We start from the raw sequence: 27581 nt of genomic DNA on the forward strand, positions 1-27581 counted from the left end.
TTGAGAAAGGGAAGAAAGGGATCAGCAGAAAAACAAAACAAAAACAAATTTTCCCCAAGGTCTTATTGCAAAATTAGGCTCTAAAATGTTTGTATCCAGCACCCCTACTGGGAGGCCTCTGTCACTGGGCCCTGGGGACATGGGGCCAAGAGTCCCCACGTGCAGCTCTGGCAGAAGGGTAAACTTCATTTCTGAGATGGCAAGGTGAGCTGGGTATCTCTGCCTCCTGGAAAAGAGAACAAGCTGGTTTTATTTTAATTATGATTGGCAATCCCCAGCTATGTCCTAAGGAAAGCCAAACTGTTCTAACTTTTTACTGCAACTGGAAACCAAACGCGTGGGCATGAAGAGGGTGCTCCAGGGAGGTGGGTGATGAAAGATCCTGCTAACACAATCATAAAAGCAAGGCTGCAGCAGGGTGCTGAAAGGATGCCATGGGTAGCTTTCTTACTGGAACTTCCAGTTTCAATGGCAGAGCGATTGAAAAGTGAGAAAAAGGATTTTGAATTCCTGAGCTCATGGCTGCTTTGAGAAGCCGAAGCAGGGGCTGCCAAGCACCTAGCCAGCAAGGCTTAATTCAGTCCCTTTGAATCCTGAACCTGATGTCTCAGCCCCAAAATGAAAGAGATCCCCCCCACACCTTGAATCCTGAGGGGAGGGAAGCCCCAGCAGAGAAGTGCTCTTTTGCCATTCAGTGGGGTAAGGGGGAGGCGAACAGAGAGCACCAACAGACGTGCCCTAAACAGTTTTTGTTGTACACTGTGTTACAAGGCTTGAGAGACATTGCTGAGAAATGGAGTTGCAAACTGGAGAAAAGTTTGCAGCTATAATAACAGTACTTATTGTTTCATAATTTGCTTGTAGCTGTGTGAAATGTATCTGGGTAAATGGCTGTCCTCATCCAAGGCAAGGACAGCCTCTGGCAGCCGGAGACAGGTTAGCAGTTCTGCTCAGCAAGCAGGGAGGCCATGAGGTTTTGTGTTACAGACCATACAAACTTAGGAGGCAGAAAGCACAATTTCCACCTCTTCTTGAAGGTCTTTCCCCTGATCCCCATTCGATTCAGTTCAACTACTGGCTATCTTAGGACAGGAGCAGCTGGTAGAGGCCCAGGGGCCAGGGAGGGCTGGAGGCACAGCCAGCAGGGAGGCGAGCAGCTGAAAGGGAGTTTCGTTGCTTGAAACTGATGTTTATCAGCCAGCAAAACTCAGCGTTCACAGTTGATGGGGAAAGGAACAGCCTAGAAATTGCTTCCATACAGGAAAAGACTGTGAGCTGTTGCAGCTGAAGAATAGCTATAGCAATCAGTTACTGTTACTCTGCTTATCTACCCAGTCAGATCGGTGGATTTTTGTTCCCCCTTCTCAGAGAAAACAAACAAACAAAAACCCTCAAGCAAACCACAAAGTAAAAGCTTAGTTAGCTATTTGATTCATATCTGCCATTGGGAAAAATTACCTAATTCAGCGCAATTTTCCCAGTTGCCCAGGTGTGGCCTAAATCACTGCTTCAGGGGCAACTCCCTTAGATTTGAACTCAGACCCTGCGATGGCCAGTCACGTCCTGGCAGGAGGGTTGCATCTGAACAACACGAGCAGTGTTTCAACTAAATGACTGCATTTCTTTTTCTAGAGGATCCCTGCTACCACTGGTTGTAGGACGGAGGCTAGTCTGAGGATACACTGACTGCATAGTCTATCTCATTAGTTGGGAAAGGAAGCAAACACGGAGATTCTAGGGGGAAAAAAGGGCAATGTTGTATTAAAGTAATTAAATGCCATCCCAGGCTCCAACAGACTACTTGGCTCTGAGCAATTATGAATAATGCTGGGTACACGGGATGAAACTTAATTTAGGCTGCAGTTTCATAGTCACTTCAAGCTAATCTAAGTTGGCACCATATAAAAGAAATTGTCTCGCCTGTCTGCCTCGCCTGTCCCCAGCAACACTGCTCCCTCTTTTTTTTTTTTTTTTTTTCTGCTGCTACTCCATTCCCTCTTCCTCCCACCCCCTGGACACACAGAGCAGTTTTATCTGTCTCAGTGTGGCATGAAGTGGGACAGGAGGCATGCCTGCGCAGGGACAGACAAAGCTGATCCCTGCTCTACTCAAGCACACTTAGAGCCATCCTGCTCCAGGTTAGAGCTGTCCTGTTAATAACATGAAAAGAAATAAACAAACAAAACCAACCCAACCAGAAACAACAGAGAAGGATTTTGGTTTCCTGATCTTGTTTGGGGTGGGCAGGTGCTGCAGCAACGATTTCAAGCACTAGTGGAAGTGTGGCCAAACACCCCAAGTATGGTAAAACTGTGGAGCAGCTGAAGCACCAGGACTTGAAACTCCCTGCAAACAGCACTAATTCTGCCATTTGCTAGCTTAATGTTGCTTTATGTTATTGTTGTGTAACATACTCACTTCTAGGGGTCACAGCCCATCAGCCCTCATCCACTCATCAACTGTCAAAGTACAGGCAAGCAAAACCCTACCTATTTTAGCTGGGGTTAGGAGGTTTTCTTTCTAGCATTAAAAAAAAAAAAAAAAAAGATGTTTGGCATGTTAGGATATTGACACCCTTCCACCAGGGTGGAAGGGGAGTTTGTCTCTGGATACTATGATGGGACATTGACCTCAATCAATGTTTTGGAGTCATTGATCCCATGTCAGGAAGCCCAAACTGAACTCAGCAAACACAAACAAAGTATGTGCCCACAAGTGTAAAACTTAATCTACCTTTTCTACATTTTATATTTATTTTCATGGGAGAAATCTCAGTGTCACAACTGAACATCCATGCTTGTTTTTAGGTAAACACACAAGACAAAATATGACTGAAGTGCACTAGCATTATTTAAGATACCTAAACTACAAATAAAGGATTAGTAATCAAAAAGCCCCTATGATAATTTCTGAGGTCACATGCTCATTTTGCAGGAGGTAGGCTTTCTAGTGCTCTGGAAAAGTAAAGCAACTGTAAGGCAAGTGTTACTTGGGTGTAAATTTTAGTAAGATCTGCTCTTTACTGCCAGAGATATGCAAAGGAGTTCCACATAAACCAGCACTGTTTCCAGATATCTTCTCAGTAGTGGCACTCCATTGTTAAACATTAATTCTTAGGAATGTGTATGTTGTGCAACCTTTTTACATGCTACCTGGATCTGTTAGCAATTTGTAAGGACACTTTTGGTAATTTAGGATTAAAGAATAGGTTTGGAAAAGTTTCCTACACGAAATATAGGAATGCACACATTAAAGAGGTTTTTTTGTTTGTTTGTTTGTTTGTTTGTTTTTTCCTGGCAGTAAAGGATCCCAGAAGTCTGTGTAACAAGCATTTAACTATTATGCTATCATTAAAGAAGGGGAGTAAAAATGACATCGACAACTTGTCTCCTCTGGTATATTTGCATTCTGCCAACAAAAGTGAATAGGCATACAAGAGGTAAAAGCAAGCTGGCAAAAAGACTAGGGAAATAATGTAAAATTATTTCATTTAGGGAGGAAAGCAAGCAAGAATACTATTTTTAATGTAAGTTTCCTGTTGAAAGTGTCATAGGTGAGAGGTCTCTGCTCCGCCTGTTGGTGGAGAGGAAGAAAAAATTCTCCACAGAGAATTAAATAGAGTGAACACCCACATTTGACAGCATCTCTCAGAGTGTGCAGCAATAGTTGTGTGTGAGCTGAGTTTTCTTTGTCTTTTTGGAGAAGAGAAAGTGAATCACAAACCCCCAGAGAGATTCCAGAAAAAAAAAAAAATAAGGAAAGAAAAAAAAAAGGAAAAAAAAGCAGATGAGTTCTTGCCAGCAGGCAACCTTGCCTGACCTACAGTTGTGACTTCAGGGGGATTCATGGACAAATGCACCTCACTGTCCAAACCCCACACAGAGGTGTTTGCTTGCTTGTTTGTGCTTTTTTTTTTTTTTTTTTTTTTGGCGGGGGGGGGAGGGGAATTTTATGGTTTAGACAAGGTCTGTTACTTCACAGCACTTTGACTACTGGCTGTGAAGGGAGCCCACCAGGCTGGGGGTGGGATGGCGGTGGTGTCACGTCATCTAACAATGGAGAGGACTTCATTACATTGTTTTACATGGTGTTCAGCTTTTTGCTTACTGCAGGTTGATGTCCATGGAGAAAAATGTCCAAAGTGCAGATTCCTTGGCTGTTTATTAGTGTTATCCTGGATTGATCTGCTCGGTATCTGGAGGTTTCTAGGACAAACAGCCAGTAGTTTATATGTCAAGAAGCATCACATCTGACATCAGTCCTTCCCTGTGAGAGGTTTGTTTTGGTGATTAGCTGAGATATTGGAGTTTCACTTAAATCTTGTCTGTGGGAAAGCACATTACAGACCATGAGAAAAGCACACACATTGCATACATGGCAACATGTGTTAAAATGCTTGTGTAAGGAGATTAGGACTGACCCTAGCAGGCAGAGAGAGCTAGAGTATGCACTTACAGCAAGTGTCTCATTCAGTGAAGCACAACGCACACTGCAGAAAGTTCAATGCGGTGTCCAGGTGTCAGAGCTGGTCCATATTTTTAGACTCTACAGCCTCAGAGTTCGGCTATAAAACTGTGCAATTTCCTTAGCAGTTTTGAAAGCCTAAAAGCCTGATTCTTGTTGGGGACATTTTTCAAAATGCCCACGGTAGGAAGAAATTGCCCACCTATATCTGAAGCCAAGAAAAATTCCTACAGGAGCTGTCATGACTCAAGAAGAAACGTGCTCTGCCAAACTGGAACAACTTCTAAGGGAGCAGGGCTTATGATCAATCCATTACATAAACCTCAGATAAGGGAGTGGCAAGAAACTTTCCTGCCACCAACCAAGAAAAACAGTTAAGGGAAAACAAAGCAGCCACTGCATCTGCTCTTAACAATCTACTCCATCTCAGTAGCACAAGGGCCCCAGAGGGCCTGGTGGTAAATACAGAAGAAATCGAAACCAGAGATTAAGCTGCTGTGCTGAGCCATAATGTCATTTCTTCTAACATTTCCAGGCACAGACAGCAGCTGCCGTTAAGTAGATAGCCTTAGGAAATAGCTTCTTAGTGCAAGAAAGCAGGAGAAAAGTCATTTTCTTTCCTCACATTCTTTTTGCAGTATTTGTTGCTGAAGTTACAAAACTGCTATGAAATGTAAGAATAAAAGACACTCTTGTGTAGTAAGAACAAATGAGAGAAGTTAAGCACCATATCTTGATCCCAAACAAGGTCCTGCATAGGTTTCTATTCACTGATGGTGTCTTTGTGCATCAAAACACCACAGACACATGGAGAACACTATTATCTCACAGAGGTAAAGCCTTTCAGCAGAGGTGTCAATAGAAAATTAATGTGAAACAAAATTTGAGGCTATGTTTCATACTAAATCTGTCATAATTCAGTACTTTGTTACATGTTGACATTAATGTCCAGAACCCCTGCAACAGCTGTACTATGTACTGTGCAAGATAATACTGTCAAAATCTAGTGGGGGAGAAGAAAACAGTGAAATGGATATTTATTCAGTGGTTGCAGTGAGATAAAGATCTTTATTTCACCGTCATAGTTCATCCGTAGGGAAGGGAAATTTTTTGTGCAAACAAAACATAAAAATGTTCGACAGGTTGAATGAGAAGTCTTAATAATCTGTGAAATGTTTATCCATGGACAAAATATGTGCACATCAGAAATGAACTCCAAGCTCTTTCTCCTAATATTGTGGTACTTTTTCATCATGTAAGAAGACATGTGTTTCCCATTGTTTATAACCATCACTTAAGGGTTCAGATATGACACTTAAAAAATGCAAAAAATACTGAAACCTCCTCATAATTTTCAGTTAGCTACAGAATACCTTAAAAAGCAAATTCTTTAATAGCTGTGGAGAGGAACTGCAGTTAAGTTACAGTAGAAGAGTGTAAGTCTCTCACACGTCCTAGAAATAATTAATCTGGCAATGTCTTCATTCTGTCTTTGCATTTCCCTTACAGCCCAGTTCAGGCCAGGACAACAGGCAGGGCTTAGACTGACACAGAGGAGTTCTCCAGCTAAGGTGCCCTAAGTCAGAAATGAACCAAAAAAAAAAAAAAAAAAAAAAAAAAACACACAAAACCAAACCAAACAAAACAAAACAACCAACCTACCAGAAAAAAATACCACCACAACCAAAGACCTAGGCAAATAAACAAAGAAAAAATCCCAAACATAGTTAAAAAATACAAAAGTAAAATTTTGTAAGAACAACCAGATTAGCTCAGACTAAAGATCCACCTAGCCCACTGTCCAGCCTCTGCCGGAGGCCACCAGCAGTGAGCAGCTGGGGAAGAGAGTAAGATTGGGGTAAAAGTAAATTGGTAATTTCAGGTGCCTCAGTAAATGTTCACCAACATAAGTACATAAGTAAGCTAATGCTTAATTTGTGTTTAATTAAAGTCTACAGCCTTTATAGATGCCTTTTTTTTTTTTTTTCTTCTTCTTTTTTTCCCTTAAAATAAAGGAATAAGGGAGAGAGGAGGAAGTTTAGCAACACCATAATTAACTACTTAGGGTAAATCCTCCCATCAGATTCATGAGACAGATTTCAGATAAGCAGCTCAAATGAAGGATTATCTTGCCAGCAATGCGGAAATGTTGATCAGCTTGATATTTCCATTCTGCAGACAAGAGTTCACGCTGGCTGTTCACTATTTTCTGCAAGGAAGTAAATCTCCACTAAGGTAGCAGGTCTGATCCAGAGGGGATTTTATTTTTAAAACCCTGGCATGTGACAATCTTGTACTTGTTGGTTTTCAGGCAGAAATGAGATCTGAATATAAATGATGCTCAGCTACCCCATTTGAGCAGGGTTACTAGGCAGACAGATGCCCTGGTGATATATGATGGATGGGATAGAACGTACTGCATATGTGCTAATATTGTCTTAATGCAAACGTTAGCACTTGTGAGTATTACTGAGAATTCAAGCATTCTGGAAATATTAAGTTCAATTAAAATAATAAAAAATCTCCTGTGACTGATACAACTCTCTCAGCATATCCTTGGTTCCATTTAAAGACAAGTGGAACACACCTAGCCATTACCATTTACATTTCAAGGAAAAATGTCCTTTACATCATCAGGAATCCACTGAAAAAATGTATACAAAAGTTAAACTGGAGCCTTTTGATATGGATAGCAGCGTTGCACACACCAGTCTTGGCTGCTGTCTGGGCAAATAATGTGACTGAACAAAGAAGATACTTCCATTCCCGTTGGAAAGGAGGTACAACATCTTGTGGCATGTCATACCTAGCTCTTACCCTGCCTGCTTTTTACTGAGACATTTTCAGCCCAGAGGAGGGGCTGCTGTGTTGTAGTCACTTGCCATCAGCTAGGCAATATACTGCAGAATATTTTGGTATTTCTGACTGTTTTTCTTTGCAGCTATATCCCCTGATATGGACAATAACATTGGCATAGCAGGTAGCCTGTTAAAGGATCAAAACCATGGTCAATGGTCTGAAAACACTTTCCAGACAGCCAGCAAGAACCCGGTCTTCCAGGTGATAGACATGCACATCTGACATTGAACTCTGTCAGGAAGGTAATGCAAGCAAGTACAAATAAGTTGTTCTGTGCAGCTGGGCCAGGACCCTACAGACAGAAAGTACTGAAGTAAAGCTTTGATAAGAAGAGGGAACATTTGCAAACAAAACCTTCTTGTGCTTCAAGTCCGATTAATTCATTCGCTGCAAACCAGTCATTACAAGGAAAAAAAAGCTAACAGTATCTGTGGGGCAGGCAAATGCAGGTGCCTTTTCTGCCAGAACCTATAAAGTATTTACACAAACCCAAAGAGGGAGGGCTATCATTTTGTCACACTGACATCTCACAAATAACAGAAGTTTAACACAAATTTTCCTCTTGCTGCCAAGGTGGCAGTTGAGAATATGGGCTGGATGCTGTTTTTCTCATGTATCATCTGCATCAAGCTCTTTAATTTCCAGCAGCAAGACTGGATGGCTTTTGTCTCATTCGGAAGTGGTAGAGATGGCTTTAACAAAATCCTAATTTCATTGTCAGGAGCTAAAAGCAGTTTGCTGCATAGGGTTCAAGGATCTCTCTCTTTTCTTCCCTACTGAATAGAAATAAATAAATACACACTTTAGTTCTTTATCTTTTTAACAAGCAAGGTAAGATCCAGAAGCCTTTAGGAAACAAACAAACACAAACAAAAAACCCACAACCAAACACCAGATAATACAAGAGTTGCTATTACTGCACTTATAGAAGTAGTACCAGTCTCTTCAGATTTCATCTCTTGAATACAGACTGCATATTTGACCAGAGTAGGTACAAGAAATTCTGTATGTCCAAGGAAATGTTTTTCATTCCATTGTTTGACTTATGCAAATAGGTAAGACATTTTGCCACAAGCAAAACACCATATTGCCTATCCTGACAAAAGAAAATGTATTGTAGTCATGCCCCACGGTTTCCCCCTGTGAAATTATTATTTGGTGTCCATATTATTATTATTAGGGGTCCATAAGAGAAAGGTAGGCAACAATATGTTTCAACTGGCATTTCTTCAAAGAGGAGGCTGTTCACTTAAAGTTCATCTCATTAGCTACACTTTTTTTTTGTGTTTTGCAGTGGTATAATGAATCTGTTACAACAGAAAAAAAAAAAAAAAAAAAGTGTTTTAAACTTGGAACCTAGCCCTGTCCCATCCTTAGTCATATGAAATCCCCCCAAAAAACCCCAAACAAAAATAATTTTTCCTGAATGCATGCCTAAGAAGATAAGCCTCACAGTGAGATTTCCAACCAGTACTCAGGAGACTTAGGTATCAAATTCCCACCAACTGAAAAAAAAAAAAAAATCAACAAAACCCCTTTTCCCTCCAAGAGCATTGAGATAAGATCATGTGCAGACATCACATCACACTCAGCTCATGTCTGCGCATTTAGCTCTCAAGTGTTTGTATTGTTTCTGAAGATGTTCAGCCCTGGGCTCCCGGCATATGAGCTGAATCTGACAGCTGCACCCTCTTGGAGATTTCCCTTTCTCACTCCAGAAATCGGCACTTCAGGTACCATGGCTGAGCCCAAGAACACCAATGGGGCAGCTCACCAATGAGTCACTAGGATGCCCACACTGCCCACACAAAATCATTTAAAGCCCTACAAAGCAAATCCAGCACTATCATCTTCAAACAGGCAGCTGCTGCCTGTCAGGAAGAAAAAGCTCCACATGTTCAGAGAACAAGACACCTACCATATTTTTATTTTTTATTTTTAATTTTGCTAGCTCTGTCTTCAGAGGTGTCCATTTCAAATGTCTCTGAAAACAGTATTGCATGACCAATATTGGTAAAAACAATCAAATGACACAAAAAAAAAAAAAAAAAGAAAAAAACATAAATAAATACAGTAGCTGTCTGTACCGTACACACAGAAACAATGATCACTTGTATGCTCCCAGGCATACAAGCACTTACTGAATGTGGAAGCCAAATGAACAGGTAAATTGTTGATCAGCCCTCCGGCAGCAGAGTCACTAGGTGGGATCATTTGCATTACCACCCTTAACCTCTTTATCAGTAATCACCTTGTTGATAACATGCACGCTCATAGGCGCCCAGCTTCCTTCACTGGAGGATAAGAAAAACAGTAACATCTCAAGCATCCTTTCATCTTTCCTCTTGCAGTGATGCATATGTAACCGCTGAAAAGTGGAGGCAGCTGTGCACGGAAGGCTTGAGTCCCAAAGGCACCCTCTGGATATCTCCCTCACAATGCCACCAGGAGGTGGCCCTGCCTGCAGCAGTGGATTGCAGCCCTGTGACACAAAGGACAACGGCCTAAAAGGATTTTTGGGAAGCACGCAATGGCAGAATGGAGCCCAGGATATTGCTTTCAGGCAAGAGTTATTCCTTAAGAAAAATGCCTTGCTCACAGGAATAGTTCTCATTTAAGGTTCACTACAGCTATAAAATTCTGTTTTCATCTTTCTATACTAACCACTACTCTTTCAGGCAGCCTGCAAGGCTCAGCTTTATAGCAGCAACAGCACTGGATATAATCCTGTTTTACCTCCGTTCCTCCTACAGATAGCCCTGAAGCTGTAAAGAAAAAACAATTCTCTGAATGCTTATACATAAGGTAACATTTATAGCGGACATTGAAAACAGTTTCAAACACTGTAAGCTGAAGCTTGCTTGAAATTTACTAGACTGTATGAGATGCTTGCCAAAAGTCTTACTTTCCACAGCTACAAGTGTATGAGAGAGGAGGGAGAAGCAAAGAGGAGAGCAATGCTCTCAGAGAGAGGAGGGAGAAGCAAAGAGGAGAGCAATGCTCTCAGTGACCTTGCCCTGTAAAATTGCTTGTGGCTTGGCCGTGACTGCAGAGTCCCTATTCAGCCACATTGGTGTTTGCAGTAAATCTAGTTCAGGTTGTTCTTGTGAAATAATCTGTACTTCCCACAGCAAAAAAAAAAAAGCAAGTACCTGTAAAGTAAAAGGGCTCTGCAAGTAAGTCTTATTTACTGCCAGGTAGCTGCTGGTTATCTCAGTTATTCAATAGCAGAAGAAGCTTTCACAGACCTAGATACTTCTTACGCACTCATTAATACTCTCAGCTCTTACTGAAATTAGTGGTATTATGGGATTGTTACCTTCAGGCATTTAACTTAGATAACCAAGTTCATCCTCTCTTGCTTTAGATATTGCCTCCCAGAGACAGAATTCAGTTCAAAGCACTCCCAGTTTCTTGATTTGGAGAGAAAGCTGAATCCCTCTTTCTTTCTATGTTAGGAATAAAGGGAACTGTCATTCTCATACATGAGCACTTGCACATTAGACAGGATGGAAATCTGTATCAGGATGTCCTAGTAGTTGATATAAAATAAACAGTAATAAATACGATTTAGTCCAGATAATACCAACATAGAGAAGGAACACCAGAGAGAAGTCACTTGCCTAGAAAGTAGTAAGTCTTCTCTAGTGTCCTTGTCCAGTCATATGTCATATGACCAGGAAGACAGTCAAAATAAGGTGCAAAATAAACAAAGGCCAAAGGGTTTTCTTAGGGCATAAAAAAGGGAGGAAAGTTCAAGGCTACAATAAAATCATTTTTAACCTCGGCTTCTCATCTTTCTATTCATTTCATTCCTTGCTGTTATACTGTAATTTTCTTTGGCAGAAGATATTATTTGCATTGCAAATAAATTTGATTTATAGACACGAAAACCATATTTTAAAAGGCTTGAAAAGAATTGAAAACTTTTGTTAGCACCAGTTTGCTGATGAATTCTCCAAGTTCCAATGCAAGGATGTCTATCAGAAGTGATGGTATTAAAAACAAAAGTACCATAAGAAGAATTTGTACCTCTCCACAAAGTGATTCAGTTACTACTGGATGTTAAGATCCACATAACATCAGACCTGTCCCTCTGGGTGCATATCAAACAATATGGAAAATTAAACCTTTGTGCAGGAACTATTGAGAAAATAAACACATGGGGAAAAAAATAAAAGTAAACTTAATTAGAACAGCTTTCTAATGCAAAGCCACTCAGATAGGGCTTCTATCCAAAAGACACTCACTAACGATATTCCAAATGCACATTTAGGGAAATGGCTCCAAAACCCAAACACCTTTCTGCTATTTCAAGCCATTTTTTTTGTGAAGTTTAAGTGCTATACAGGTATCTATTGGACTTATTGTTACCCTCACAATGGAAGTGCACTGATTCTCAGCCTGCTGTCAGAACACAATACATAGAAGATGAACACACGCCCTGCAGATATCTGGGAACCTCAATTTTAAGGGATGTGGGGTATATAATGTACATGCTACATGTTAATGCTGTTCAGATTTTAGCTAGTTAACATGAGATGAGATGGATGGTTCCAGTTGCTTATCATTCTGATGAACTGTGACACTTCAGATCAAAAGTTAAAGGACATCAAGGAGCACTATTAACCAGCCCATTGCCTTGGACTCTAGTGGAGATATAGGAAAGGTTGACTCTAGAACCTGTTCTGCCTGAATAAAATGTACTTATTCACTCCTGATTCACTGGAGAATTTGTTTTTGACATGATTTTATGTCCTGTCTTTTATGGCAGATTTTGTTCATATGCTTTATTATACAATCAAGTTCTTTCCAGTTAATTTTTTTTTCAAACCAGAACCTTTCCACAAAATGTGTTTCCTAGTTAACAATTTTTTTCCAGCAGCAGCAGCAGCAGCTGCTGATTTCCAAACAGCTCAAGGAAAAATACCGTGGATAATATTGCTCTTCCCTGTAATACAGTTAACATAGCTAACGTAATTTATGTAATAGATGAAATCAGCATAGTACATCTTGCTTAAGTTATCTGTGACTAAACATTATATACAAAAATATATGAAGTCAAACGCAGGGTGAAATTTTCTAATAGCTCTATGATACAGCATCCTTTTTTTTTCTTTTTTTTTTTTTTCTTTTTTTTTTTTTTTTTCTGAAACATCACAATCTTCTCATTGCTTTCATAACATTCTTAAAGCTTGCTATTCTTTCGATTAACATTTTCTCTATTAACACTGGAGAGATGTGGATTTGGTGGATGGACTATTAGATGCGTAAAGAATTTTCTGGATGGCTGCATTCAGAGAATTACAATCAACGTCTCAATGTCCAAACAGAAATCATTAATGGGTCATATCCCTTGAGGGTCTGTACTGGGATAAATACCATTTAATATCTTCATCAGTGGCATAGATAGTGGGACTGAGTGTGCCCTGAGCACTGCACAACACCAAGCTGAGTGGTGCAGCTGATATGCTAAATTAAAGAGATGCAATCCAAAGGGACCTTGACATGCCTCAGAGGTCGGGCCATGTGAAACTCATGAAGTTCAACAAGGTTCTGAACCTGGGTCAAGACAATATCAGTACAGATATGGACTTGTTAGAGTCCAGAGGAGGGCCATGATGATGATCAGAAGGATGGAGCATCTCTCCTATGAAGACAGGCTGAGGGAGTCGGGGTTGTTCAGCTTGGAGAAGAGAAGGCACTAAAGAGACCTTAGAGCAGCCTTCCAGTACCTAAACGGGGCTTACAGGAAAGCTGGAAAGGGACTATACCAGAGCATGTGGTAATAGGATGAGGGGTAGCAATTTTAAACTAAAAGAGGGTAGATTTAGATTAGATATAAAGAAGAAATTATTTAAGCTGAGGGTGGTTAATACTGGAACATGTTGCCCAGAGAAAGCTGTGGATGCCCCATCACTGGAAATATCTAAAGACAGGTTGGATGGTACAATCTGATGTAGTGGAAGGTCATGGCAGGAAGTGTGACCAGATAAGCTTTAAGGGTCCCTTCCAGCTCAAACCATTCTACAATTTTCAACTCACTTATTAGAGAAGTTTCCTTTGTAGGATTCTCATAAATGTTAGAGCTACTTGTGTATTATATTATTCACAGAGACTTCTTCACAAATCCTTAATGTCTAGTGACATGGAGTTTACAGATGACCCAGGAAGTTACAAGTTACTCTAGCTACTCTATATCCTTTTTTTTTTTTTTTTTCTTCACAAAATGAAGACCCTGTTTCTGTCATTCCTGGTTGTATGGACAGGATATCAATGACTGGGGATGTCAGTGGACCAGGTGCCAATATACCTTTACCCCTCATTTGATAAGAAAAATATGGGGTTACATATTAAAAGCGTCACCCTACTCTATGAATAGCTCCATTGTCCTTAAGAACCTCACTGAGCAAGCTTCTGTTCGGAGTAAATGCAGTATATGTCTTGAATATTTTTTTCCTTCAGGAAAATATTTAAACCACTGATTCCTATTAGTCATCAGTATGAACAGAAAGCAGGACCTAGCCAAAAAGGAGCAAACCCAAGTTTCCTGACCATCTTGAGGGTCAATAAATATTTGATACTGACTGTTGCCAAAGACAAAAAACCACCACCCCTTGGACTCAAACATCTCTATCAGAGCTAATTTTTTAAAAATTCTGCTATAGGTTTTACTGATGAAGCTCTTGATCAGCCAGAATGCAGAGATGTCTCTGTCTGATGCATTCAGGTTCATCTTTTAAGAAGTCAAATATTTCACTGTTTCTAATACTGTTTGCTTACTGTAGTCTGCGGGAGCTTTGCTACTCCCTTTTAGTTTCACACCAAAGGATGAAACTAAATATTACATAGAGTTACTAACACTGCCAGTTTACTTCTCACAGCAAGAGAACAACTCACAAGCAGCATGCAGGAAAGAACAGTTTTTCCCATTTTCATAGAGAGTTAATTCAAAAGCAAGGAAGACTTAATCTGGATCATGCCTGTGCCTTTCTTTTTTCCTTCCACCAGTGAGAATGTCACCCAAGTTCATCCCCTGTTACAGTCAGTAAATCATACTTGCATTAAACATTCATACACATAACCTCAGATATTGTGTTGCGTCAAACTTCACAGAACTAGACATGTATGAAATGGATCACCTTTAGTTTCACAAGAACAGCAATAAATTTGGTTTCCCTAAGCCAGGTTCTTAACATTGATTTCATTCTTTCTTCCCTCTCCTTGATAAAAGTGCAAATTAAAGTATACGTAGCAGGACACACTGTCCTCTTACATGGCAAGGTTGCAGTTTCCTATACAGGAACTGTATTTGCAAGTCAAAGCCTTTCAGAGCAGGATGCAGCAGTTTGAAATTTCAAAGGAAAAAGGCTTGATACCACTGTATGTGTAAGTGAGAATACTTCTCCACCCTTTCAAGATTAAATAAGAATTTTCTGCAAGATATTAGGGAGTTGGCCTCAGCTTGAGCCTCAGGAGCAACCTGTGGTTTGGAGGACTCTGTGCCAGTCAGCTGAGAAGGAAACTGCCAGGAATTCAGCAACATGGAGATGGTCCATCACTGTGTCCACACAGTTCACAGAAGAGATTATTCAAGGCTCAAAGTCTATTAAAATAATTCTGTAATTAATCAACAGGTGAAATGGAGGCCTTGTTTCCTTGGAGGAGAAACAACATCACTGCTTGATTCTGCTAAACTACTCTACTGCTAAAATGGATGCATCTTAGTTAAGAAGGCAATGTGCACTGTTTAAAACCAGATAAGAAAGCAAAGCAAAACAAGAGCAAACAGCAGCACTTGCGAGGCACTCTCCAAAGTCAGTTCCCTGTCTCCTCCCCTGCCCTCCTCTTCTTTCCCTTTCCCTCAGCTCCATAAACATAGTTAACAGTATAACATACTTAACAGTGCCTTTAGAGAATCTGGTATAATAATCATAAGCAAAAATGACATTTGATGAAAACTATTTTTTAAGAATAAGTAGGATGGCTGGAAAAACATTTTTCTCTTTTAAAGGGAAGTGATTATGTTCTTTCTGTGAGAAAGGGAAAGTATGCTTATAAAAAAAATATATAAAAAAATATACTAATCCAAAGTCAACTCTGCAATATTAAATGATTCAGTTTACATATCTTGTTACCACAAATTCTTTTTTTATTTCTCATGCAAGTTGTTACTCTTAAATCTTATATATATATATATATATATATACTTCTGTAACATGTTTTGATTTAGCTGGGGTTTGTTCCAAAGAATGGTTATACTTTGCAATCATCCAGGCAAGTATTTAAGATGAGGCTCTGCTTTGCTCCTGCTTGTACAGAAACATTGTCCTCACATCCCACCTTCATGGCAAGCCAGAGGCATGGGACAGTGCTACTCATGGGTGTGTGTAAATGTTCTCCCTGACCTCTGAATCGGTCACCAAATCATGAGCTGGACATGTGTCCTCCTCTATCACTTCCATTCAGCACCAGGGTTGATCAATCAGATATCAATCAGATATGACTGAAGGGGGGACGTGTGGGTCTATGTTTCTGCTGATAGGAGGAAAAGGAAGACATAGGTGAACACAGAAAAGTTTTATGGAAAATAGAAACTTCCCAATTGCCATCGCTAGCTGCTGCACTAGATTGTCAAATGCAGGAAGACCATGGTTTAACTCATTTTTGTACTTTTAGGAGAAAAAGAGCTTGCTACTGTTAGTGGCAGAAACACTAACCCAGAGAACATCTCAATCTCCTTTAAATTCACTTTTAGTCAGTCCCTGAGCTGCATGTGCAGACAAAGAAGGGGAAAATGAATGCAGCGCACAGCTGCGTAAGTACCTCACAGGCTGTGGCCAGCTCACAAAAAAACTTCTGTCTGCGTGGGCTGTTTGAAGGTGACAAATGCTGGTGGCCCCAAAGATTGCTACAGCAATGCCACTTGCACTTTGGGACCTGGCTCTGGTTGATAATGCAAAATAACATGGATACTATACCAGTCCTCCCACTCTTGTGCCAGCTCTGCAGCTGTACTGAGACGAGCAAAGTGCTAAAGACCTTCCTCAGCTGAAGGTTTGGGTTTTACTTAACTATATGGAATGTGTGCATAAGGTCAGATTGTGAGCAAGATGCCACGGCCATTAAAAAGCTGTCTGGGGCTTTGAATGCCGAAGGGCATGCAGATGACTCACTGAAACTCTGTCAAAACACAAGACATCTGCTTAAAGATGTTTCCTGCCAGTCCTTTTGCATGGTTGGAAACAATGGGCCAGGGATCCTCTCCTGCTCCACCAGTCCTGGCAATGGTGGGCTGGAAAAATGCTGTAAGCCATGTTTCCCCTCCGAACGATGGCAGCTGCTGCTCAGCTCCAGGCAGCAAAAGGAACAAGGGAGAGTGTCAGCATGGGAGCAGCTCATGCCAAGGCCCCCGTGCTGTGCTCCTGTGTCCCCAAGGGCTATCAAGTTATGTGAAGCCATTTCTATTGCCGTCCCCTGCTCCCAGAGCTTGTGGCAGAAGGTCACAGCTTTTTAGGAGGTCATGCCTGCTTCCATCTCTGTTCTCACCTTATGGAACCACACGTCACTTTGGGACATGACAGTTTAACACACAGCAATAGCTGCAGTGATCCCAACAACTCTGAGGAACACACTAGAATTATTAAGGCGATAGATAATCTTCTCCAACAAGAGGCTAGAAAAATAAACACTTTCAAAATGAAAATAATAGCAATTTGCCAAAGCTTTTAATAAGATTTGGTGCTGAAGGTGCAGCCCTCATGACACAACCTAACTTCAAAGAAAGCGTCGGTGTGTGAGATACATAGACATGCACCTCTAAGCAAACATGCGATAAACAACAAAGCACCGTCACTGGCTTGCCTGTAACAGCTCTACCTTAAAAAGCGTGTGCTATTGTATTTTTTTCCCTCCTTATGAAGGGTCAGGCCTAATTGTGCTGCCCTGAGAAGACAGCATTTCAACTACAAATGAACTCTTAAAACTATTTCATGTTAAAAATAAACTTTAAAGCAAAGCACCAGATGCTGCCTTGGAACATATCATGGGGCTTTCATGAGATGCATGCATCTGTCCAGCTAGAAAAGCAACTGCTTCAAGCAAACTAATGGCTTTTCAGTGCTGAGAAAAAGGGTAAAATGGCAAAATACAGCAGAAGGCATTGGAAAAAAAAAAGTTAAAAAGGTCTGTGCTGGAATTATGTGACTCGGATAAAGTTTTGGATCAAAATTTGAATCACTAGTAAAAACAGATTGAAACTGTCAGAGATGCATAGAAATATTTGTTCATAAAGCAGAAGGAAGGGAACTACTTCTCATATGCATGAAAATATAAAGGTTTAGAGGCAAAGATCCATCTAATTTTATGCTAACTTATTTTTACCTGAAAGCTTGGGGAACATGACAATTTTCTTGAAATTTTAGCTTTACAGAAGCTCTAAACAGATGCTGATGCTTAGTGAAACACTAGGGAATGAAAAAAAATGCTGAATTTAAGTGCTAACTTTAGTTGTTCTACTTCTTACTACTGATTTATAGACAAATGTGTGCCAAATGGCACCTCTGTTCTTATTTTTAAATATTCAGCTTCCTGTCTTGTTATCCTAATGAGCATGGGCCGTCTTGGAAATGCTAATATATCTAGAGTGAACATAGAGATTTCACAAGTAAATCTTCAAATGCTTTACAAGTCACCCCTACTAACACTTTACCTAGGTTTTAGAGCAGGAACAGTACAGGTATTGAGAATTACATCAATTTTACAGAAGAGGAAAGTGACACAACAAAAATAGGTTAATCAACCCAGGCCATAAAAAAAATACTAGTAAAAATGCATCATGAATTCTTTTTTTTTTTTTTTTCCTGCTTTTTGGACCAACACAACGTTTAGTTGCTATATAATAGTTAAGCATCCTAAATCAGAGCATATCCAGCTATTTAATCATTGATGTATAAGACGAGGTACTGGAACATTTACTTCATGTGCTTACCATGAGTTTCTCCATAAAGCAAAGAATGGACCTATATTGTGTTTTATCATCTCAGGTCTTTCTGTCTCCGATGGAAGATAAAGACACCTTCTAGTCCTGAAGGAAGATCTTTCCACCTTGCAAAACAGAGGGCTCATGCTTGCCAGCAGAGCAGCCCTATCACACAACTGTGAAGCAGGCAATCAATTTATTTCTCAAACACGAGTGGCAGAAAAATGGAAAATTTTGCAATTTTAAGAGTTTCATATTGGGAATAAAATATCTTATTTCCTGTAACTGAAGTAGAACTGCAGATGTAACATACAAACTTTTAGAAGGATGGAAATGGAAAGAAGAAAGTCTAAACAGTCTGCTCTGCCCTTTTTATAATTAATCCTGCAATTGTTCTTATACTTCTTTTACGTATTGGGCAGACAGGGTTCACACTGAAGCAAGTTTGAACACCTACAATATCCATACTTAGGTACCCCTGAAAAGCAGTCCCCAGTACTACTTTTCTGAGCAGGTTTTCTGAGCCAGCAGCTCTAAATAAAGATAATTGATCTTTAATTAGTGTTTAATTTAGTCTAACATTTAAACCATTGTGAGGTTTGTAAGCTTGCCAATAATTGATCCTAAATACTTTTGCTTGCCAAAATCTGATTCAATGCTCTGTGCTCTTCCCTAAACATCAACATCTGAAAACAAACAATAATTTACTTTTTTTTTGCTATTGCTTTAATTGTTATGGTCACTAACTTTTATTGTTAGCAGAGGAGGAAAACTCAGGAACTCAGGTTCTAAAGCCAATAATATATTTTATTGTTTATTTATTTTTAACAGTATGCACTGTTAATATAAAACATTTTTTTTTTTCACCAATTGTAACTGTTTCTTTCTTATTGAATATGATCACTTTTGCAAAGCTTGCTATATCATGGGATATTGATAGCTACTTTACAGGCAAGCAGTAAAATGCTAAAAGCACTTGACATTAAGTTTCTTCTGCCTCAAACAGATTAAAAAAGCTGAATCCACTCAAACACTTCATCATTTCTATGTTCCCTTTAAAAATGAAAGCTCATCACCTCAGTTGTAAATCAGAAATGATTGAAAGAGACTAAAACACCTCCAGCCCTCAATAAACTTTTTTTTTTTTTTTTTTTTTTTTTTTTAATTTGTAACCAGTCACAAGTGCAGAGAAAAACCACTCTTGTCTCTTTGGTATGCTCTTATGTAATTTGACACGGGGCATAAGTAAATCAGCTGGTTGGCTGTGCCCGAATAAGACACTGAAATAGTAGCTTCACTCATTATATAACATCTTCCAGCCTTCTCTTTATAATTCAATACCTAGCCACAACAAGAGATAAATCTTTAATGGCACTACACAATTTGGGTAGGGTAAATCATTTACTCAGATGGAATTTATTTCATCAGAAGTCTGTTATGCCTGGAGTTTGAGGACAGCTTTTCCTATTGAGTTTTTAATGCCGACTGTCCTGTTATTCATTGACATAGTGTTCCAGTAACACACACATGGAGCAAAATCCTACTGTAGTAGTGCTCAGACTTCTGATCAACTCTCTCCAAGGTTGGATTTGTCATAAAAGGTATGCATTTGACCCTGTATATTTATTTTTAGCTTGTTTCTGAGCTCTGTGTCTCAACATGACCAATAAGTCAGGGATGAAAAGATAAAACTTGTGGTCACAAAACAACTGTGTAAGACATTAACAGTGCTTCTTTTCAGTTTACCAACCTTAATTATTTATTTATTTTAAACCAAATTCCTTGCCATCAGTAACTGGCAAAGCGTTTTTGTCAACAATAGGAAATGTTTGATTCTTTGCTCTTACATGAGCATTAAAAATTATTGTTGTAAAGAAAGAAACGGTCCAGCCTTTTCCATCACCATAATTTTCTCCCCAAAACTTCCTTATAGCTCTGCTAAAATATGATCGCCCTTTTGAGAATATGCACTGCCTGGAAACTGGCTGTTTACTGGAGGATTTGTTCAGACTTTCTGTACAGTCTGCCCATTAGATGACCGCAGCATTTGTTTTCAATAGATGCCTTCATGCACAGGCAGGGAGCAGTGTGTACAAGAAGGCTATTTTGTCTCAAGGTAGATATGAATTAATGTGCTATGCTGGAATGTCTGGTAAACCAAACTAAAGCCATAAAGTTCTCCTTTTTGTGGTTGTCTATATCCAAGTAACAAGCAAAAGTCTTATTTAAAAAGCTTGCAAAAAGATAAATGTACATATAACTGTTTTTTCCTATAGGACAGCCCTTATGATAGGTGTTCAGCAGAACACTTCCTTCCATTTCTTGTAGAAACATCAGTATGGATTACAAAGACACATTGTAGTTTGCACTAGGAATAGCCTCTGCTTGTGATCTGTTAAGTGCACTTGAAAACACATCCCTCACATGAGAACAGAGTTCATTCTTTTGCTAGAAGCGTTCCCCACCTAAGAAGCAGCAGAAGTTTCTAAGTGTTTAGACTATATTCTGCCTTCATGTTCACTGACTTCTAAGTGCAACAGTGAAAAAAAAAAAAAAAAAAGAGGTTTTAGCAGGTAGCAGAGGTAGCAGTATTGTTAAAAGAGCTATGTCAAGATAACAAATGCACAGCTCATTCTTTCCAGCACATTTTTATCAACAGACTTAAACACTAATTGACTAATAGGACCAGCTACATTCAGATAAGAGCACAGCACTTTTGAGATGGGAATACCATTTAGGGATTTTTCCATTCAGCACCACTGTACTAATGTATAATACATAATGTAAACATCAGAAGACATTTAGTGAACATAGAGTGATTTAATAAGTGGAACAATTGTGAAACCAACACTCTAAGATTAGGCTTCCCGGGATTTTTTTCCAATGCACACCTGAGGCAGGCTGTGCTAAGATATGGTGCTTAGTGAAGGAGAACTACACCTGTCTGGAAAAAAGCTGGGAGCAATTGAAAAGCCGAGGCTGGAGGTTTGTCAGCTTGTCACTTCGATCTCAGTCCTCAAATGTCTGGGCTTTTCTCAAAGGTATTTTTAACATGGTGTTCACAACTGCTTTTTTACTTTGTTTATTCAACAGACAATTGCTCACTGTCTACGTTTGACATCAATCAACAATTCTGGGGGATTTCTTGTTGAAGGAAAGGCCATCTCTTTTTTTAACCTGCCCAACTGGTTTAAACAAACTCTGTTTGGCTCTTGCAGATCCCACAAAGGGTCTTTGTTTCCCTGCGATTTTTTCCCCCCATTTTACTTCTTGCAGTTTGCAGTTACTTTTCTTTCTTTTTTTTTTTTTTTTCCCTGTATGTAAATCATTTAATTACTAAGAAGTGTAAATTGGTATTATTTCACATAGTTCAAAAACTGTGATTTCCCTCTGGCCCTCAGATGCATTGGGTATCCCATTATTCATCAGTGGGATATAGGCAGAGAAGGAGGGAATGACATTTTAGGTGCCCTGGGATACCCAGCTCTGCAGGCTGTTCAGCAGTTCTCTGGTCAGACATTTCACAGGTAATTTATATTTCTTTAATGGAAAACATTCAAAAACTGTGGATTTGAAAGGGAGAAGAAATTAATATTTCATTAAGAAATTAAGATTATATTTTTTTCCATTAAGGAAAGAAAATATTGTTAGCTACTTACTGGAGAACTGAAGCCAGGCTCCCCACCCACAAATTTATAGAAAAGAGAAAGAGTTATGAAAATCTATACAAAAGCATGGAAAGTTGAGAATTTTTTTTTGAGATCTAAGGATATTTTTCTGGCAGCTTTTGTTCATAATAATTCAGTCAAATGGTCTTCTGATAAAGAATAAGATTATCTTCTAAACTCTTTTAAGGAAGTACATCCTTTCAGCAAATTCAACAATCTGGTATTGAAATTATTTTTCAGGAAAAACAAAACAAAACAGAACAAACAGAAAAAAATCCTAAATAATATGAGGTCTAAAGAAGTATTTAAAGCAAAAAAATAGCTGAAATCTGGACTGCAAAACCACCTTAATTATTTATTTGTTATTGTGCCAAGGCTGCTCCCATGCTGTGAGTGTGAATAGAATGCACTATTCATTTGGGCTCCCATGACCAAAAAGCCCCACTTAACACATAATTGAATATTTTTCTGAACAGACATTTCTGTCAGCAGTCTCACTGGATGCCACATGGACTCCAGGTAGTTTTGAAGTATAGGTATGCAGACTGTGAAAAAACACTCTTACGTGCACTCTTAATGGAAAAAGATAGATCTGAAAAAAAGCCATCCAAACCCCAATTGACTGCACAGGTTGTACAAAAGTGTTGCACTCCTGTAGCTCCTGTTGCTCTATGAATCTATGTGAAACCATAGAAAACCCATTACTAGCATCTACAAACAGATTTTTGGTTTCAGTTGAAGTAGCTTTACTCAGCTGGGGATTTTTTTTATTTTTTTTTTCCCTCCTGTAAAAATGGGAAAAATGACATTGATTGATTCATGATGTCCATTTATTCAGCAGTGAATTTTAAAACTACATAGGCAATATCTTCTTGTGAATTTCTTTTCTTTTCTTAACATGTTAAATATTTTATGCAAATTACATATAATAATTATCCAGCAGATAATTCATCAACCATATTTAATGGTATTTAAAATAAGGTATTTTGGAAATGTGTACAAGCAGACGTTGATTTTTCTATTCAGATGGTTAACCATCATTTTTTACTCTGTAAATGCTGCACTTCTGAAATCAGGTCTTGCTTTCTGTGAACTCTTTCCAATCACTGGTTAAAAATGAAACGTTCCCAAGCAGATTCGTGCAATTAATACTGCTTGTTTGGGTATTTGGTGAAAGGAACACAAACAGGGCTCAAGTATGAACAAAGTACATTTGTTTAAGTATTCAAATAAATATCTATGGAAATATGTGTTTGTCAGGCTACGGTTCCCAGCATCAATAAATGTTAGTTACATCAGAAGGCTTAAGGAAGAAACATGTCTGCACCAACACATCCAAGCTCAGGTGTCCAAAGGCAGCACCCTCCTTATGTCTGGATACCAAGAATAGTTTCTTTGTCTTCAAAATTTAAACCCCATCAAATATGGGGCAACCTCCCTCCCCAGGGAAAAACAAACAAACAAACAAACAAAAAACAGCACAACACAGATAACTTGTTTTCTGGACTCCTGGAGGGAAGGTCCACTGGGGATAGGGAAGACAGGGGCAGTGACAAGGGAGGGAAGAGTCACCATTTTCCCTGCCTGCACAGGCCACTGAGCATCAGCAGCCATGAAGAACTTTTCTGAGTGATATTGAGATCCTACCTCACAAATGTAAAATGTGCTGGGCAACACTGTTTTTTGCTTTAATTAAATCCCTACTAATTTGGCCAATAGAGTAAGTCTTGGAGGGCTGTCAAAGGTAGTCTGCATTTTCCATCCAAGAGGCACATTTGCTATTGTTAGTGCCTCACCTATGCTCATTACTATAACCCTTCTGAACATTTCTTGGCTAGAAATAACAAACAAATACACAGTGAGACAGTATAATCTACACAGAAGTGTGATGTTTCCCTATATATATGACTGCTGGTTTATATAAAAACACTGAATAGACCAGACGTAAATAATAAAAAATAAATTCAAACCACACTCAAATATTTGAGTTTGTGAAACACATGATCCTAACATACAGTACCACAACATATATCTCTTCAGAAGCTTTAACAAAAGTCCACAGGAATGCACTGTGATGTCCTCATGTCCTGTGAAGAGCAGCCATGACAACACCCCAGAGGTGCACGAGTACTAAGAAGATGAGCTAATCAGTGTTATCCTGCATAAAAAAGTCTGCTTGTCCAGCCTTCATAACTCTGCTGAGTAAACCAGATTTTTTGTTTAATTTGTGTGCTATTTCAGTCTCATCATGTCCATGCAGCTTCATGCATGTCTTGCTCTTAGTTTTGCTTTTTATTCCGATTTGGATCACTTCTTTCCTACCGCTATGTGAACACCCACCTCTCGGGCTTGTTCCACACCCTCCTCGCCCATTACATGCATAGACATTTCAACAGCAACTAGGGATTTGGTGGATTTATGTATTTACTTAAACATCCAGTTGCAGACAGTTTAACATTCCTAGGGAAGTGTTCTCATAATATAGTTTTCCTAAGATGGCCTGAAAATGGGATCAAAATCAAGACACTTCAAGTAGCAAGTTATCCTTTAAAAACAGGAATGGTTTTTAAATCTCAGTTGTTACATTCTCCTTCCTAAAAGTCACTTTCATGAAAGTTACCCTCATTTTTATGACCTTTTTGCCCTCTTAAATTTGAAAATTGTAAAGAAATAGGTTTTTCCCTTATTAATTCAATGGATACTTACCACTCAGGCTTTAGACAAAGCAAGTTGTTCTAAATAACGAGACTTAATGAGATGACTGTCTGTATTTATGATTTGACAGTCAGTTATTTAAGCATTGTCAGAACAGAAGGTGGTTAATAGTGGGGAAAAGAAAAAGAAAAGGAACTCCATAGTTAAAACTGAAAGGCTCTTTAGGTTGCAACCTGGAAGCCTGCCCAGATTGCTAACCATTGACAATGCTGCCTAATTGCTACGGAGCCCTCAAATGTGAAGCTTCTTGATATCTCATGCAGAAACATGTTTGTCTCCCCTGAAGTTCAATGGTAATATTAGTGTATTAACTGACAAAAGCTGACCACCTGTACTTTCAGTTCTGATCTTTGCAGCCAAGTAGGGGGCTGCCAAGGTGGGGGGCAGCACACAGGGTGCCAGGGATGCGGGGCCCCTGACCACAGTGGGCTCTCCAGTGTACTCTGCTCCTGCATGCCGCAGCCTGAAGTCCAATCTTACCCCAACTCTGAGGTCCTCCTCAAACATCTAGTAAGGTAAACAGACCACAGTCATCTCCCAAAGAGGTGATTTGTGTTGTGGTTTTGTTTTTGACTGTTCTGAAAGGATATTTTCAATGGTGTCTATTACAGGTCCTTTTCTGTCTTAGTCTATCACATTTTTCACTTCTTGCTTCTTAATCTCTTCCTTGTTTCCTTTTATGCTTTGCAACAAACATGAGGCGGCACAGGAGTTCACATAATCTTTGTTTTCTCTGTAACTCCAGATATCTGAAGACTTTCAGGGGCAACAAATATGCTTTGACAAGGATACTGAAAACAACTCTCTGGTCTCATCCAAAGCTACAACATAATTAAAGTCTTACTTTTAAAGGAAGTGAAGTATACAGAACAAAAGAGGAGCAAGTAATATTTTTATTAAGCAAGATGAATAGAGAACACACTGAAAGCTTTTTCATGTGTTTTATTCCCTATACTTTTTCTTTATCTGTTGGCAGTGGAGAAACAATGGAGAAACTGCCATTTTCTTCCTCTTCCTTCCCCTAGGACTGCAGTACCCTCCAACTGTGTTTGACAACATCACCTGATCAGGACATGTGCTTTCAGACTAGCGTTATTAAACACCATAAGTTAATCAAATGACAGACTTCACCAAGGACATAAAGCAGTGTTTGTCCCACAAACAATACTGTGCCCCAAGGCTTAAAGAACAGTACAACAAAAGCAAATTACAGCACACAGAAACTTATGACTGGAGTAAGGAAATTTATGAGTGCTTTTAAAGTTTGTTGACAAACACCTGCCCAATGTATTATCTACCACTCTGCCTGGACAGCACTTCAGTAAACTTACATTATGTTTTTCTGAACTAAGAAGGAAAACTATGCTTGTTTTTTCCACAGCATGTTGAAAAAAAAAAAAAAAAAAAACAAACATCTAGAAAGTAAACCTAATAATGCAAAACCAACCTCCAGGCTGTCAAATGAACCTCAGAGAGCTGTTTAATAGAAAAGGAATAATAAAAAACAGAGAGCCAGTCCTGGGATCTCTTTCACAGAGTGTCGTGTGTCATGTGTGTCTTCTATACACAATAATATACGTGCAACAACAACGCCATTTGTAATTAACAGAGGTATTTGGGTACCCGAAACCATGCACCTGTCCTCACAGGAAAGGACAGCTAGAGAAGAGGCAGGTCTAGTTAGCCAGGATGACTTGCTTGCTGTGCTTTGTAAACAGCACAGGTTTATGATCCAAATACATCCCAACCTTGCCTGCCCAAGGAGCTTAAAAATTTTCATCTATTCCACTCCAAAACTCACACAAAGACTATGATGTTTCATAAGACTTAGAATAAAGTTTTGCTCTGCATTTTCCTAGGGCTTTAATACTCATCTCTCAGTCTTCCTATCTGCAGAAAAAACAAGAAAACAAACTATATTTTTGCTTTGCTTTAGCAACATGAACCACTGGGCTCACAGTGAAAGAATGGCACAAAAAGTACCTCTCACTTTGTGTTGTGATCATACAATCACACTTACTATTATTTTTAAGCGATAACGAAAATTCTGGCTGTCTGTTGTCCTGGATGACTGCTTGCAATTTAGACATCCCAGATGATGCACTGAATGCCTCCTGGTTTCACAGCTCTTTGTCCTCTCTTGCTCTGTAATCTCAGGGCTCCTTGTCGAGAAAAAATGAAACCCTGAAGCTTGCTAGATATCCAGTGTTCAGAAAGTCATGAGGTTCCAGTACATCGGCATTTATTTCAGATGTGGATGACAAGAGAATCTGGACTTGTCAAATAATGAACTTCTAGAGGGGCTTGCAGATTCAACGCAGCAAAATACTTCACAATCAGATTTCTGGGAAGTGCTTGGAAGAACTTGGAAAAGAATTACCTCATTGGAGAAATACACCATTTTCAGATAATGCTGTATAAAATGTTCAGACATGCTTTTAGTGGGTGCAGTTGGCAAGACTCCTCTCTGGGATGGTAAAAGGCCTTTCCCTAAATGCATTTTAAGTATTTTAGAAGAGCTTTTATCTTATTTTTATGCTTTGGTGACAAGAAAGCCATATGGGCAGAAAATCAGTGCCTTCATTACATGGTTACCCCAAGAACCGCTTCAAGAAATAATATGCCAAAATACTTTCTGAGACTGAGACAAATTTCTTATTACAGTTTAAGCCAGAGACTCCACAACAACACAAACAAATAAATGGATATAGTGTAAAAAACAAAAAACAAACAAACAAAAAAACCTACTTACTAATGCAGGGAAATTTTCACCTTAAAATATCACTTACTCTTATCTGAAGTAAAGATTGGCCATGAACACATGCACACCACAGACAGCTTATACCAACTCATAAATTAGCTTAGTCCTAAATTTTAGTCATAAACTTCTAGTT

At 39.2% G+C, this 27581-nt stretch overlaps 2 long non-coding RNA genes across 2 annotated transcripts in view; one reads left to right on the plus strand and one right to left on the minus strand.

The window, feature by feature from the left end:
* The window catches only part of LOC137850754 (uncharacterized), a 36200-nt gene continuing 8619 nt past the window's right edge, over positions 1–27581 (minus strand). Inside the window, exons 2-3 of the long non-coding RNA XR_011092788.1 lie at positions 4108–4266; positions 1–226 (exon numbers count right to left, since the gene is read on the minus strand). This is a non-coding gene — a long non-coding RNA (uncharacterized lncRNA). The remainder of the gene's footprint in view (positions 227–4107; positions 4267–27581) is intronic.
* Positions 19550–26099, plus strand: LOC137850752 (uncharacterized). The gene is made up of 2 exons (XR_011092787.1): positions 19550–19905; positions 24013–26099. It is a non-coding gene; the product is annotated as an uncharacterized lncRNA (long non-coding RNA).

This window comes from Anas acuta, chromosome 2 (assembly GCF_963932015.1).
Source record: "Anas acuta chromosome 2, bAnaAcu1.1, whole genome shotgun sequence".
Lineage (NCBI taxonomy): Eukaryota > Metazoa > Chordata > Aves > Anseriformes > Anatidae > Anas > Anas acuta.